Source organism: Cydia splendana, chromosome 20, assembly GCF_910591565.1.
Source record: "Cydia splendana chromosome 20, ilCydSple1.2, whole genome shotgun sequence".
Taxonomy (NCBI): domain Eukaryota; kingdom Metazoa; phylum Arthropoda; class Insecta; order Lepidoptera; family Tortricidae; genus Cydia; species Cydia splendana.
The window spans coordinates 1,369,322-1,383,262 of NC_085979.1; the positions used below are offsets into that span (position 1 = coordinate 1,369,322).

The 13,941-nt window shown below is 38.7% G+C and overlaps 1 long non-coding RNA gene across 1 annotated transcript; it reads right to left on the bottom strand.

The window, feature by feature from the left end:
- Positions 1-7,448: 7,448 nt before the first annotated feature.
- LOC134800688 (uncharacterized) lies at positions 7,449-9,096 on the bottom strand. The gene is made up of 3 exons (XR_010145554.1): positions 8,637-9,096; positions 8,209-8,352; positions 7,449-7,974 (listed from the first exon to the last, which is right to left on the bottom strand). It is a non-coding gene; the product is annotated as an uncharacterized LOC134800688 (long non-coding RNA).
- Positions 9,097-13,941: the final 4,845 nt, after the last annotated feature.

Sequence of the window (13,941 nt, forward strand, 5' to 3'; positions counted from 1 at the left end):
CTCTCGGTTACCTCTCACTCCTCTCAGTTACCGGCTGGCAAGGACGCGACGATGCGGTGCGCAGAGAGGAGGCCACGTAAAATATTCAAATATTAAACAAATATTTACAAAACCTATCAGATCACACTGAAAACAACAATATCTATATGAACAAAAAATCATGTTTTCAACTTACGTAATATTTCGGTGGCCTTAATTTCCTTACAAAAATTTTGTTACTTCGTTTATTCAAAATATTCAAAATAGGAAACTATGGTATATATCGAGCTTAGATATCCACTTTACAACATAATACGATTCTTATTTCTTCCTAATTCGCGCAATGAGTTTTGAGTCATTGAGGTCATCGAACTTGGCAACAAAACGTCTTATCTCACTCACACGAGCATGGTACGCGTTCACCTACACGAGCTTAGACTGTTTGCGTAGGAATGCGTTTGTTTCATACATTCGATCGCCAGTGTCCGGGGTGTACCGGGGGTAAGAATATTGTTACTTGAGTCTTTAATTCACTCCAGCTTGCGGCTGTCGTGAATATGTAGACTCTCGCCTCGTACAATATTTCACTTACCCCCCTCGTTGCAAAATGTACTATTTAATAAATACATAATATAGCCGCACCAAGAAAAATCTGCAGTGGATTTGATAGCCCACGCAGTGTAAGTGTTATTTATACATCATAATTTCATAGAAGTATGACGTTTCAAATGACACTTGCACTGTGTGGGTTATCAAAATCGCTGCAGACTTTTCACAGTCTGACTCTACTAATTTTAACATAGTTAACTATTTTTAATTAAATTAAATTTAAACAGTTCTCGAAACGGATCAAAAGACCTTAAGTTATGTGGGTCATTTAAATAATATTGCATTGTATTACACAGTTCAGTTCAATCAGACACCAGCAGTTGGTCAAAGAAGGTTTGCAAATTTTGATGATAATGTACAATGGCAAATATTAGTATTTAATATATTATATAGTAAAAGCCCTGCTCAGCTTCAAGGGCTGCATATTCAAACATATCATTATTTTTAAATAATAAACAGACCTTGTAAAGGGAGCACTTGAGGGTGATGCCACTCCTCGGGGCCCAGCACAAGCTCGTCCTTGACCACATGATCAACATACAGTCCGGCCCGCACGGCCGCCGCGCTCACTCCGCACAACACGCTGTCCTCACGCTCCCGCTCCTCCTTCACACACACCTCTCTGGGCTCTCTCTTCACACACACCGCCTCTGCCTCCTCAAGATGTGCTGTCTCTAGAGACATGTTGTGCACTATAGCTGTAGTTACTGGTACTGGCAACACCTGCAATGCAAGATCAATCAGCAAGACCATTCGTTTAGCACCCCTGCACAGCACAGATTTAAAATATAAGCCGGGGTAGGGTTTCTAAGACAACATTATGAAATCACAACTGGCGTAAACACGAGGAAATAGGCGCGTTATGAAATCACAGTTGGGTCTCAGCAACGTAGCGTCAGCTTATTCTTAAGGCCCCAGTACACAGTGGCTGACGATGGGCCAAGCCAAGCCTCTGCCACGCCTCTGCCATGGGCGACGGTGTGAACACCACAGGCCACGGTACGCCACGACTCCCATACCGTTCCTTTCAAGTGTCAAAAAAACCGACAACTTCCCGATTGCGCACCACGACACGATAGACAACTGATGTCCAGCCGAGCCGTCCGCCATTGTCCTATACTATTGCCCCCTGTACACAATGGCTTGTAATGGACTATCCTTGACCACTGTGTACTGGGCCTTTAGGTATATGGAAAAAAGGTTTACATTCAGAATAAACCATGGATAGACAACTGATGTCCAGCCGAGCCGTCCGCCATTGTCCTATACTATTGCCCCCTGTACACAATGGCTTGTAATGGACTATCCTTGACCACTGTGTACTGGGCCTTTAGGTATATGGAAAAAAGGTTTACATTCAGAATAAACAGCTATAGCTATACAGCTATACAAAACATAGTGTGAAATACACACCTATCTGTGTATGCCTCTATTTTTGAACACACGACCAACACGACTCGAAAACAACTCGGGCTCGCAACAATACCATCAGCCGTAGCGGTGGTACGACAATTGATGACTACGATTCCAAAGGACCAAATAATATACTTAAAAAAAATACTACACTAACCTCAAACATTTTGACATTATCTCACAGATAAGAAAATGTTGCGCTTATTTTATGGCCTCTACAGACCTTCTATCAAATGTTAATGTGATAACACACTATCGCACCGCACCGCGACCTTGGGGCGTCGCACCCATAAGTGAGAGCGAGGAACAAATATCTCTCCCTCACTCTCACTTATGGGGCGACGCATCAAGGTCGCAATACGGTGTTAATAGTTTGTCCACCATTATGCGTATATTGACTAGTTACTTGTCTGTGGCAGTGGGAACTGTCAAATGCACGGACCTAGAGAGTAAACCGGACAGAGTACATTAGCCAAAAAGTGTGTCCACATGAGAAGTCAAGGTGGGCCGTTGCATCTCTTTCTAATTAGGGTGACCATAAGTCAAATGTATGTGGGATAATAGGATAACATTGAATATATAGTTTGGCCAGGATCTTTTCTTATTCGTGCATAGTTATAGAGAATCATACTGTATTTTCGCTGTACTAGTATTATGATCTGAAAAGGGATGGATATAGTTTTTTTCTCTTCTGTAAAACGCTTCACACAACCTTAGGCACTTAATTTAGTTGTTCTAAAAGCTGTTGCTAATAGGCGCACTGGACCACGAACATGGTGGATCGTCAGGAATGTGGTCCGCCGTAACGTCTGTCAAGAACACGGGTATGAGTGAGAGAGATAGAGAGCAAAGAATATAATACTCACTAGGAGAAGAACGGTAACTCCATACAAAAAAATGTCCCCAACCGTTTATACGTTTATACTAGTGGCGCCGTCTTTGTGTACCAATGGAACTAAAGTTGACAACCGGTTTAGCCTGGCGGGTATTGGTAGGTAGTAATTCTGTTGATAAACATATTTGTTATCTTCATATCACGAAATATATGCAAGATGCAAATATTACCCCTTGTTTGTGGTATTATCAATTGATTTAAATAAAAGGCATGTTTATGTTTATAACATTATATATATTATTTATTAAAAAATGTTTTACATATAAAAATATACACTGAAAACTGGCAACTGGCAACTTAATAAAAAAATAGACATTAATAAAGCGCATTCACAAAGTTTTCAGTACCTTTTATACAAATAACATTAGGCATGCCTACCTATTACACTTTACACACAGATACACTACACTTTACATACGGCATTTTACACAGATTTCCAACTTGTATTCATACATTTCTTCACGGTTAATTAATACGCTTTCCAGATGCGTTATGACTCGGTTCCTTCTGAACCCACTAAAGTTGTAAATTTCACTCTGGCTGCTTCAACAGCCGTTGCTCCGCATTTAGCACATTTTCTATGTGCATTGCTGTAATCCATGTAGGTACAGACTTACAGTCTTAAGTGGTACGTAGCGGTACACGTTGTATGTATTATTTAAAGAGTTAATAAATAAAATTTTCGTTATGAACTTTAACCACAGCAGTTGGACAGAGTCATTGACAAATATATTTTTTATTATGGTGGGTAGACGTACCTACCCTCCATATATTTTATGAACATTGATAAAGACAGTTGGAAGCAAATATTCATTATAAAACTTAATCGCATGTAATTAAGTTTTAAGCGTTTTAAGTCCCGTTTTATGATTAATATTGTATAAAATTCGTGATAATTTAAATCAGAGTTGGGAGCAATGTTGCTGTAGAAAAATGTTTTTATTTTTATTACTCGCAACTTTTTCCCGGAGGCCAACGCACACATAGAAGATTAAGGCGCACACATGCGCAATTATTTGGGGACATAACTTTCTTAGGAAGTGAACAGGCCTTGATAGAGAGACAGATATGGTGACAGAACCAGAGGGTCTACCGCGAACCAAGTTCGACGTGTTGCCTCTCTGTCACACTTACGTACGAATTTATAAGTGCGACAGAGAGACAAAATGTCGAAAGTGGTTTGGGGTAGGCCCTCAGGGCAGTGGGGGATTTACAGTATTTGCCGTCCTAGGCCCCAGGCCCTGTAGCAAGTACTAGACGCCCCTTTCTCAGCACCCATCATATAGACTGCCACCCTAGGCCCGGGCCTATTCGGCCTTAGAGCAAATACGCCACTGCCTCAGGGTCGCGTGGATCCGCTACGCCCGTTTGTTATAGTTTTTAACTAGGACGCTTGTCACTGGAGCATAAATTAAATTAAAAAAATAAATATCATTTATTATCAGGCGACTAAGGCCCAATACATACCTTACAAACTAACATACGTACAATAGTAAAAATCTTACAAGCTAAAAATTATTTCGGCGTCACCGAAAACCATAAACACCGAAGTTCGCAAATTGCGAGCATCTTTCTCTGTCACTGTAATTACTCCTTTATAGGAGTAAAAGAGAAAGATGCCCGTAATTTGCGAACTTCGGTGTTCACGGTGGTAGGCCACCTGTGCGAAAAGAGAAGAGTCGTGAAATGTAAAGAAACTAGTGATGTGCCGTTCCCAGTAAATTTTCCAAAAGAGGGTAAACCCTCATTCGCACGAGCGCTTTTTCAACGCGCATTAAAAAAGCGCGTTAGAATGAAACAAATGGAAACATGTGTATTTGTTCACACGATGGTGGTGGCGCTTTTTATCAAGCCTTGTTTTTTTTTTCGACTTTAAGCGTTGGTCGTTAAATCGAATTTAGCGTGTGAACGGATTCAACCCCTTTTGTAACGCGCGTTGAAAAAGCGCTCGTACGTATGAGGGCTAAATTCCCAGTAACGTTTCTGGTATCGTCCCAAAAGTCAGTAAATTACGATAAACTTCTATTTTTCTTTTATTATCTATGTGATTTTTTATTATTATAACAATTTATAAATGTGTCTGTAATGTTTAAGGACTTTGGATTTCAATTTTTGCAATTATTTATTCTGTATTGGCTCTCATTTCACCAATTTAAACATGCCGAAATAAATACATACCTATTTATGAAAACTTACGTTTAAGTACGTAATAAGAATTGTGTAAAACCATAAAGGAAGTGGTAAAACTGGTTCTCATCGTGCCGACATCATGGTCACCCTAATGAGTTTGACAATGTCTAACTTGTATTTTTATCGTAAAATGTAATAATTGTGGCTTCCTTGTGAAACGATATTACACAATAAGAAATTATTTCACTCCCACAACCTTTAACGCAACATTTCTTCACCATTTTTAAGAAATTTTGCATTCACGTGTTTTGTAAATATGTCATCAGGTTAGGGATACCAATTCATATTCAAACTTACTACTACAATGTCTACCATATCAAAATTAGTGTTTTTTATTGTTGTGCACATGCTTGGTTAAATCAGTTAATAATATTGACATCATAATTATTTACAAATTTCCTAAAAGATATCAGAACCGTACTCTGAATATAGCACTTAAATAATATAAGAAGGTATTTAATTTCAGTAGTATATTGATATAAATACTACCACAATGGTATATTTTTAACATTGGCAACATGTGCGAGTGAGACACCGCGGCCCACCTTTGCTATCTCAAGTGGACCGTTTTCTCTGTACTGGTACGAACGTCTTTCTGGCTCTGTGATAAGGTTCAATTTAGTATGGCAAAAAAAGTGACAGTTCACTCCTTCTTATAACTCCATGGTCAAATGTGACTGACATGCCTTTGACACGGGAGAGATCCCAGTTGACTGGAAGACCCAAGTTATTATCCCAATCCTAAAACCGTCTAAAAACCCAGACGAAGCTAGCTCATATCGCCCGATTGCTCTTTCCGCGACAATGGGAAAGATATTAGAGCATCTGGTTAAAAATCTGGAGCATCTGGTGGTGGTTTGTGGAAAACAAGGGTATTCTAGCTGACACGCAGTTTGGCTTCCGAAAGGGTCGTAGTACAATGGACAGCTTAAATATCTTAGCAACTGATATCCGACTAACCCTTTCAAAAAACGAATATCTGCTGGGATGTTTTCTAGATATCTCTGCGGCCTACGACAATGTCCTTCTTCCGGTGCTCAGGGCAAAAATGCTACATCTGAGCATTCCCGCGAAGATTGTACATATTGTCACCAAATTGTTCATGGGTAGGTCAATTAAAATTAGGAATGGTAATTCCTATTACCCACCTCGAACTTTGTGGCGTGGTCTCCCGCAAGGATCGGTACTCAGCCCCCTGCTTTACAGTATCTACACCTACGACTTGGAGCAATCTGTCCTATCCTTCTGTAATATCTTGCAGTATGCTGATGACCTAGTCTTATACACCTCAGCAAAGTCAATGGACAAAGCCACTGCTAGTCTTAATACAGCTTTGGGTTACCTCAAGGATTGGCTTGATGAACACAGTTGATAGTACAGTTTTTCTTGGTATAACTTTAGATTCTAAACTCCAGTGGGGTCCCCATATTGCTACTCTTTCGAATAGACTGAGCTCTGCAGCTTTTGCAGTGAGCAAAATCCGTCAGTTAACTGACGTGAAAACAGCTCGATTAGTATATTTTAGTTACTTCCATAGCATTATGGCATATGGTATTTTACTGTGGGGCGGTGCTTCAGAGATAAATACCATTTTTGTTCTGCAGAAGAGGGCTATTCGAGCAATATACAAAATGAACCATAGAGACTCACTTAGAGATAAATTTAAGGAAATTGACATAATGACAGTGCACTGTCAATACATTTATGAGAATATTCTGTATGTACATAAAAATATTGTAAATTTTAGGAAAAATTGTGAAATTCATAATATTAATACTAGAAATAAACATAAGCTCGCAGTGCCCTTCACTCGGCTCCATAAAATTAAAAAATCATTCATGGGTAATTGTGTAAGATTTTATAATAAACTTCCAAACCATATTACTGAATTATCTATTAATAAATTTAAGAATTATGTAAAGCGTAAACTTATTTCTAAAGCTTATTATACCACACAAGACTACATGAATGATATTACAACGTGGGATTAATTGTTATTCGAAATGATTATTTATTTATTAGGTACATTTGATTATTGATGAGGAAATGGATATTCCGATGTAATACTATCTACTTCTTTTGTTACTTATGCTTTTTTTTGACATTTAGATTTTATTCTAGAAATTCTAGACTAGTATTTTTTTATACAATCTTTTTAATGTTTGACGATTCTTTTGTGAAATTCTTAGTGTTAAATTTGATATGTATAATAATCCAATTTTATTATGGAATAATATTAACATCAATAAATTGCTCTGATAATTAGATTAAGATTAATTACGATTCATAAGAGCTTGTTGCTAGGCCTACATGAATAAAGTATATTTTTGATTTTTTTGATTTTGATGGTTTGACCCTATCGCCAACAAAAAGCTGTGTAGTGACTTTCAGTCGCAGAAGGACCATGCCTGACGCAGATGTCCGTTATGGTGGTGTGATGATTCCAAATAAAGAGTCAGTAAAATTTCTAGGTGTTATTTTAGATCATAAAATGTCTGGCACCTCACACCACAAATATGTACTGGGTAAATGTGAGAAAAATATTAATATTCTTCGAGCATTGTCAGGTGTCTGGTGGGGCTCCCATCCTTATTGCCAGAAGCTACTATACAATGCCATCATACGTAGCCATATAGACTATGGGTCATTTTTAATGGAACCCTGTAATAAGGATGGTCTAGATAAATTAGATCTTATACAGGCTAAATGTTTAAGGATCATACTAGGTGCTATGCTTCCCTCTCCCAAAAATGGCATGCAGGTGGAAGGTGTTGAACCGCCGTTGGCTCTACGCAGACAATACCTCGCCGACAGGTTCTTGATCAAAGCCAGCTCTTACAACAACCACTTGCTGCTCCCACGCTTGCAGGCGCTGGCACTGGAGGTCACTGAAAGCAGATATTGGACATATAAAGCCTTTCCCAGAATAGTAATTTCTTTTTCAAAATTAATTAATATCCACCCCAGTTTATATCAATCTGGTGCTAACCCATTATTTGAAGTGGCGTTTGAGACCCTAATTTACTCACCAAAGGTCATATTAGACATAGGAATTTTCAAAGATGATCCAGGAGCAAACAACAAATTTAATAAATTTTTAGATAAATGGCAAGATTACTTACCGGTTTTTACTGACGCTTCTAAGGTGGATCCTGCAAGATGTGTGGGAGCAGCGGTGTGGATTCCACGGTACAATATCGTCCTTCCATTTAAATGTCCTCCTCAAGCGTCCATTTTCACAGGTGAGGCAGTTGCTATTCTTGAGGCTGTCAAATATGCAGACACACATAACATTAAAAAAACAATTATCTTTTCTGACAGTAGGAGTTGCCTGCAGGCAATAGTAGGCAATCAATTAAGATTTAAAGCCAAATTTCCTTTGATTCTTGAAATTAAAGCTGTGCTACGTAGGTGTGAATCGAGGGGCCTACATATTGTTCTCGGATGGGTTCCAAGCCACTGTGGTATTAGAGGCAATGAGGTGGCTGATATATGGGCAAAACGGGCGATTGAGATTGGTTCACTAAAACGGGAAACTTACAGTACTGACCTGTTGAGTTGTGCGCTATCTGATATGTTTAATACATGGCAGAGGCAATGGGATATCTCTAGATTGGAGACTGGTAAACATTATGGCTGTGTACAACCTCGAATTACTCGAAAACCATGGTTCTATCGATTCCGTACTTCTCCAAAGTGGGTAATATCCACCATTTGCCGTTTACGCTTAGGCAAAGTATGTACTCCGTTATTTCTGGCTATGATTGGTGTCCGTGCGAACTCATTGTGTGAATGTGGGTTGGATGAGGGCAACTTGGACCACATCTTCTTTGCTTGTACAAAATGTAGCTACTCACTATACGATGTATTACCCGAAAATGTTCCACGACCTATATGCTTTAGCTCGCTTCTTTGCCACATGGATACTAAGCTAACTTCTATTCTAATTAAATATTTACAAACAAATAACATAAAACTCTAAATATTGTCTTATCTCTTCTAATTTAATGCGTATAATTTAGGCTTGAGTCGGTCCTGAACTAAGAACTATTAAGAATGAAATCCCATCAAGGACCGAAAGGAACTAAATCTTTTTGCGCGCTCTTAATCGGTCTTTAGGTCCTTTAGTTCAGTGGGATTCGAGAGCGCTTGACTGAGTGAAACGTAAAATAGACGGAACGAAACGGTTGTCAATGTCGCTGGCACGAGTGTGAACGAGATGAAAGAACGACGGGACACTCCTAAGCCCGTAAAATATGAAGGAAAATCAAATATATTTCGACATATTTCACATTTTTAAATTATGTTAAGGTGTTTTAATGTTTAATACCGACACATCGTATCGTACAAGTTGAATTGTATTCAGTTACCAAAGATTGGAAAGAAACCAATGAAAAATCGACTCCTATTCATTCCCGGCTCTCAACGACCGAACTGAACTAAAGGAACTAAAAGACCGAACTAGTTCGTTTGACCGATTGACCGAGAGCGGAGCGCTCTCTGTAGTGACCGAGCAGGCACAAGCCTAGTATAATTCATGTCAATCTATACTCGTTTTATTCTAAACTCTATATTTCTATATTATATATATCGTTTTCTTCTCTTCCACTTCCTTCATGTTGGCACTACTAACGTTCTGTCATCCGCTTCCCGCTTTTTTGCTAATCGTTTTTAGGCTTCCCCGACTACATCCTCCCAAAAATGCAAAATTATTATACCGAACATTCTCCTCACGTGTGAAAGTCAACACCGACATTGGCAAATCCACCCTGTGCAAAATTCCAGGGAGTAAGCCAGAAAAAAAAAAAAAAAAAAAAAATGTGACTGATGTGACCATGAAGTTGATGTGACTATAAGGATTTGAGGTTAACTTGTTATTGTTAACGAAAACAACCACGAATTTTTCTCCTTATGTTGGCATGCTGCCTAACTGTCAAAACTATCGCCTTTCCCGCTCTTTTTCTAATAAACTGTACATATGTCATGTGTTGTCTGTGATGTCCATAACAATAAATGTTTTTGTTTTAGGTTCCCAGCACAATTCCTATCACCAAATCAAAATTATTCACCGAACATTCTTATCGTGCGTAGTACGTCTTAAAACGTCGTCATTGGCAAAATCCCTCCTGCCAATACACACAAGAGGGGAAAGCCATAAAAAAAAAAAAAAAAAAAAAAAAAAAAAAAAAAAAAAAAAAAAAAAAAAAAAAAAAACCACGAAACGAAAGCAAAGCACGGTTGTTTTGTTTTATTTAGTTTTGATATCGTTTGTGATTGCATCACTTTAGAGTGATTGGAATTTTAACTTTCTGTTAATTTAATTACATTTATATTTCATACAAATATTCAGCGTAGCAGTTGCAGTGATGGAAGTGATGTATGCGTGTCGCTGCTGCCTGCGGCATGCTCCGGACAAGGACCTGACGACGCCGTACACACATCTTGGCATAACGGAGATATATGCCGAGATGATCAAAGGGTGCTTTGACATAAATGTAAGTAAAACAACAACTTTTTTTACAACAACATTCTTGTTGGTGTAGCAAAACGTACAGAGACTTAAAATTTTGTTCAGTTAAAGTGAATGTTGTTGTTAGAAAATAGTGTTAGGATAGCATGGTCTTTAATTTAATAATAAATATTAGGAGACATCTTACACAGATCAACCTAGCCCAAAACTTAGCAAAGCTTGTACTATAGATGCTAGGCGACGATATACATATTACATGCTTATATAGATAAATACATACTAATATACATAGGAAACACCCATGACTCAGGAACAAATATTTGTGTTCATCACACAAATAAATGCCAGTACCGGGATTCAAACCCAGGACCATCAGCTTCACAGGCAGGGTTACTACCCACTAGACCAGACCAGTTGTCAAACTATTTAGTAGTAGCAAATGTGCGTGATTGATTTTTTAACATGCAGCTGGTGGTGGGTGGCTCAGGCTCGTGCGGCATCTGCGCTACGTGTGTGTGCCGCCTGCGAGACGCGACCAACTTCAAGCTGCAAGTGCAGCGCAGCCAGGCGGAGCTGCAGGCGCGGCTGCTGGGAGAGAACATCAAAGGTAGGGAACCACCACCCATCAAACAACTAATAGCCGACACAAAGCCTCTATTCCACCGACCTTGGCTCGTTGTAGAACTTCGGTATTTCACACTTGGTCAGACCATCTAATGTTCATGATCTTACGCAAGAAGTCCATTGAATCACTATGTTACAATCAGACTTTGATTTGCAATCTAGATGGCGGCAGCATACACCCCCTTTATGGATTAGAATTATTGGACTTCTTTTTTTTTTTTTTTTTAATTTTTTAATTTATTTACACATCACAAAAACATAATACAAACAACTTAAAACTAAGATGCGCCACAGAAACTTGTGAAAGTTTATGCGTGGTGCAAATGCATCACTACGCTCAAACTGCATGTGTATTGTTTATATACCTATGCTTTTTTTTTGTATATGGTACTTATATACTAGACACATAAAGGAAAAAATAAGTTCGTAAGTAAACAAGTATCAGGTAACACCTGTCATCACACATTCCCATCCTGGTAATATTTCTTAAAAGCGTTTTTACATTTAGTTTTATTTTCGAGGGTATTTTTATATATTTCTTCTGGTATATTATTTAGTATGCTAGATAGCATATATTTCCACGTCCTCCTGCCATACACGTTTACGTACTTTGGGAGAATATATCTAGATTGAACAACTGTGCTACGTAATTTTTTATGTCTGTATTTCATTTCTAGTAGTTTTATTTTATCATATTCATCGAGAACTATCGACATGTTGATTTTGTCAAAGATAGACATTACTTTACAGTGTTTAAAAATATCACATTCGTTATCAAATCTATTTAAGTATGTTGGTAAAATAGTTTTAAGTATGCTAAGTTGTAGTTTATATATGTTATCTATGTATGTTTTATATGTTCGTCCGTAGCTACTTAGCCCATAACTTATGACCGTGTCTGCCAGAGACAGGTATAGTAATCGTAATATATTATAAGGGAGTTTATATTTAAGTATGTTCATTTGGGAACGCAGAGACCGTAATTTGTCACATACATGTTCAATGTGAGGCTTCCAGTTGAGGTGTTTGTCGATGACAAGGCCCAGGTAGGTGTGTTGGTCCACCAGCTGGAGCGGCTCGCACGCGCACGCGCGCGGGTCGTGCCAGCAGGGGTGCGCATGAGCTATAACTATAGGGTTGACACTTTTTGCGTATGGGGAGCGTATGTGTAAAAGTTTTGTTTTGTTGGCATTTATAACTAAGCCTACGTCGTGAGCCCACTTACACAGAGTATCAAAATTGTATTGCATCATTTCCTGTGCCTCACTGATGTTTCTGCCGTATGTGACCAAGCACGTATCATCGGCAAATTGGTATACAGAGCCCTTTGTGAATAGGTTACACATGTCGTTGACGTACGTTAAATATTCGGTTGGACCTAAAATCGAACCTTGTGCCGTGCCTTTTTGTGTAGGTATGGGGTCACTATCTTGTCCATTGATGCGTACGACTGTATTTCGGTTTGTATGGTAGTCACGGAACCACTCCAGCAAAGGGCCCTGTATACCTACCGTTTTAAGCTTATAAAATAGCGTGTTATAATTTAAAACATCGAATGCTTTGCTGAAGTCTAGCCAACAACAGCTGCCAGGTAATTTTTTCTTTGTGCTCCGATCATTCTTCTATTAAAATCTCTGAGCATAAATTTAACAGGAAGATGATGTGATGTGTGTTCTGTTTGTTTGCTCTAGAGGAAGAGTCTGCAGTCGAGCCAGAATATCCAGAAATGCTGGATGGAGATGGGACCAGTGAGCCTGTATCAGGTGAGTGCTGCAATGAGTAATAGTAATAATTATCTTCCCAAGAGCCAAGAAGAATGATCGGAGCACAAAGAAAAAATTACCTGGCAGCTGTTGTTGGCTAAACTTAAGAGGAAACTGTTTGAAGAGGAAGGTGGTTGCATGGAGAGATAAGATCAAAAGTTGTGTGAGTACCTTTTTAGAGGGGATAATATCAATAGTTTTACAGTATATGAAGGATCTGCCAGGCTTAAACTTTATAAAAGAATTATGGACTGTAACAACTCACACATCACCCTAAATGTAATACAATGGAATGCCCAAAGCATTCGCCCTAAACGACTAGAATTGGAATCGCTATTACATCAAGAAAAGATACACCTTGCTTTAATAAGTGAGACATGGCTTGACCCGGCTAGCCAATTCAAGATAAGTGGTTACAACACATTCAGATCTGATCGTGGCGATGGATATGGGGGTGTGGCAGTGTTAGCCCACAAATCAGTTAAAGCACAACAATGCAATTCTCAACTAACCAACACACATATTGAATTGATCCATATGAAGATACTAAACTGTAGTTTCTTAGAAAATGTAATATCAATATATTGTCCACCAACGGCTTATACTACACAGAGGGACTGGGACCAGATATTTACACTAGCTGACGGGAAATGCCTTGTAGCAGGGGATTTAAATGGCCACCACACTAATTGGTCAATAAAAATGGATGTGAGAGGGGAACAGATTCATGATTCTAGTGTTGAAAAGGGTCTTGTTACCCTGAACAATGGTACTCACACGAGAATTAAATTGGTGAACGGCGCAGTACAGAAATCTTCCCCTGACATTACTCTGGCTTCTGCAGATATAGCTTTAAAGTTCAATTGGGCAGTACTTAACGAAAATCTTGGCAGCGATCACTTAATGATTAAATTAAATACCGATATTAATAAGTCTGATAGACATAAAAACAGACTTTAGAAAGGGTGCGTAAGGGTCCATATAACAACTTTTGATAT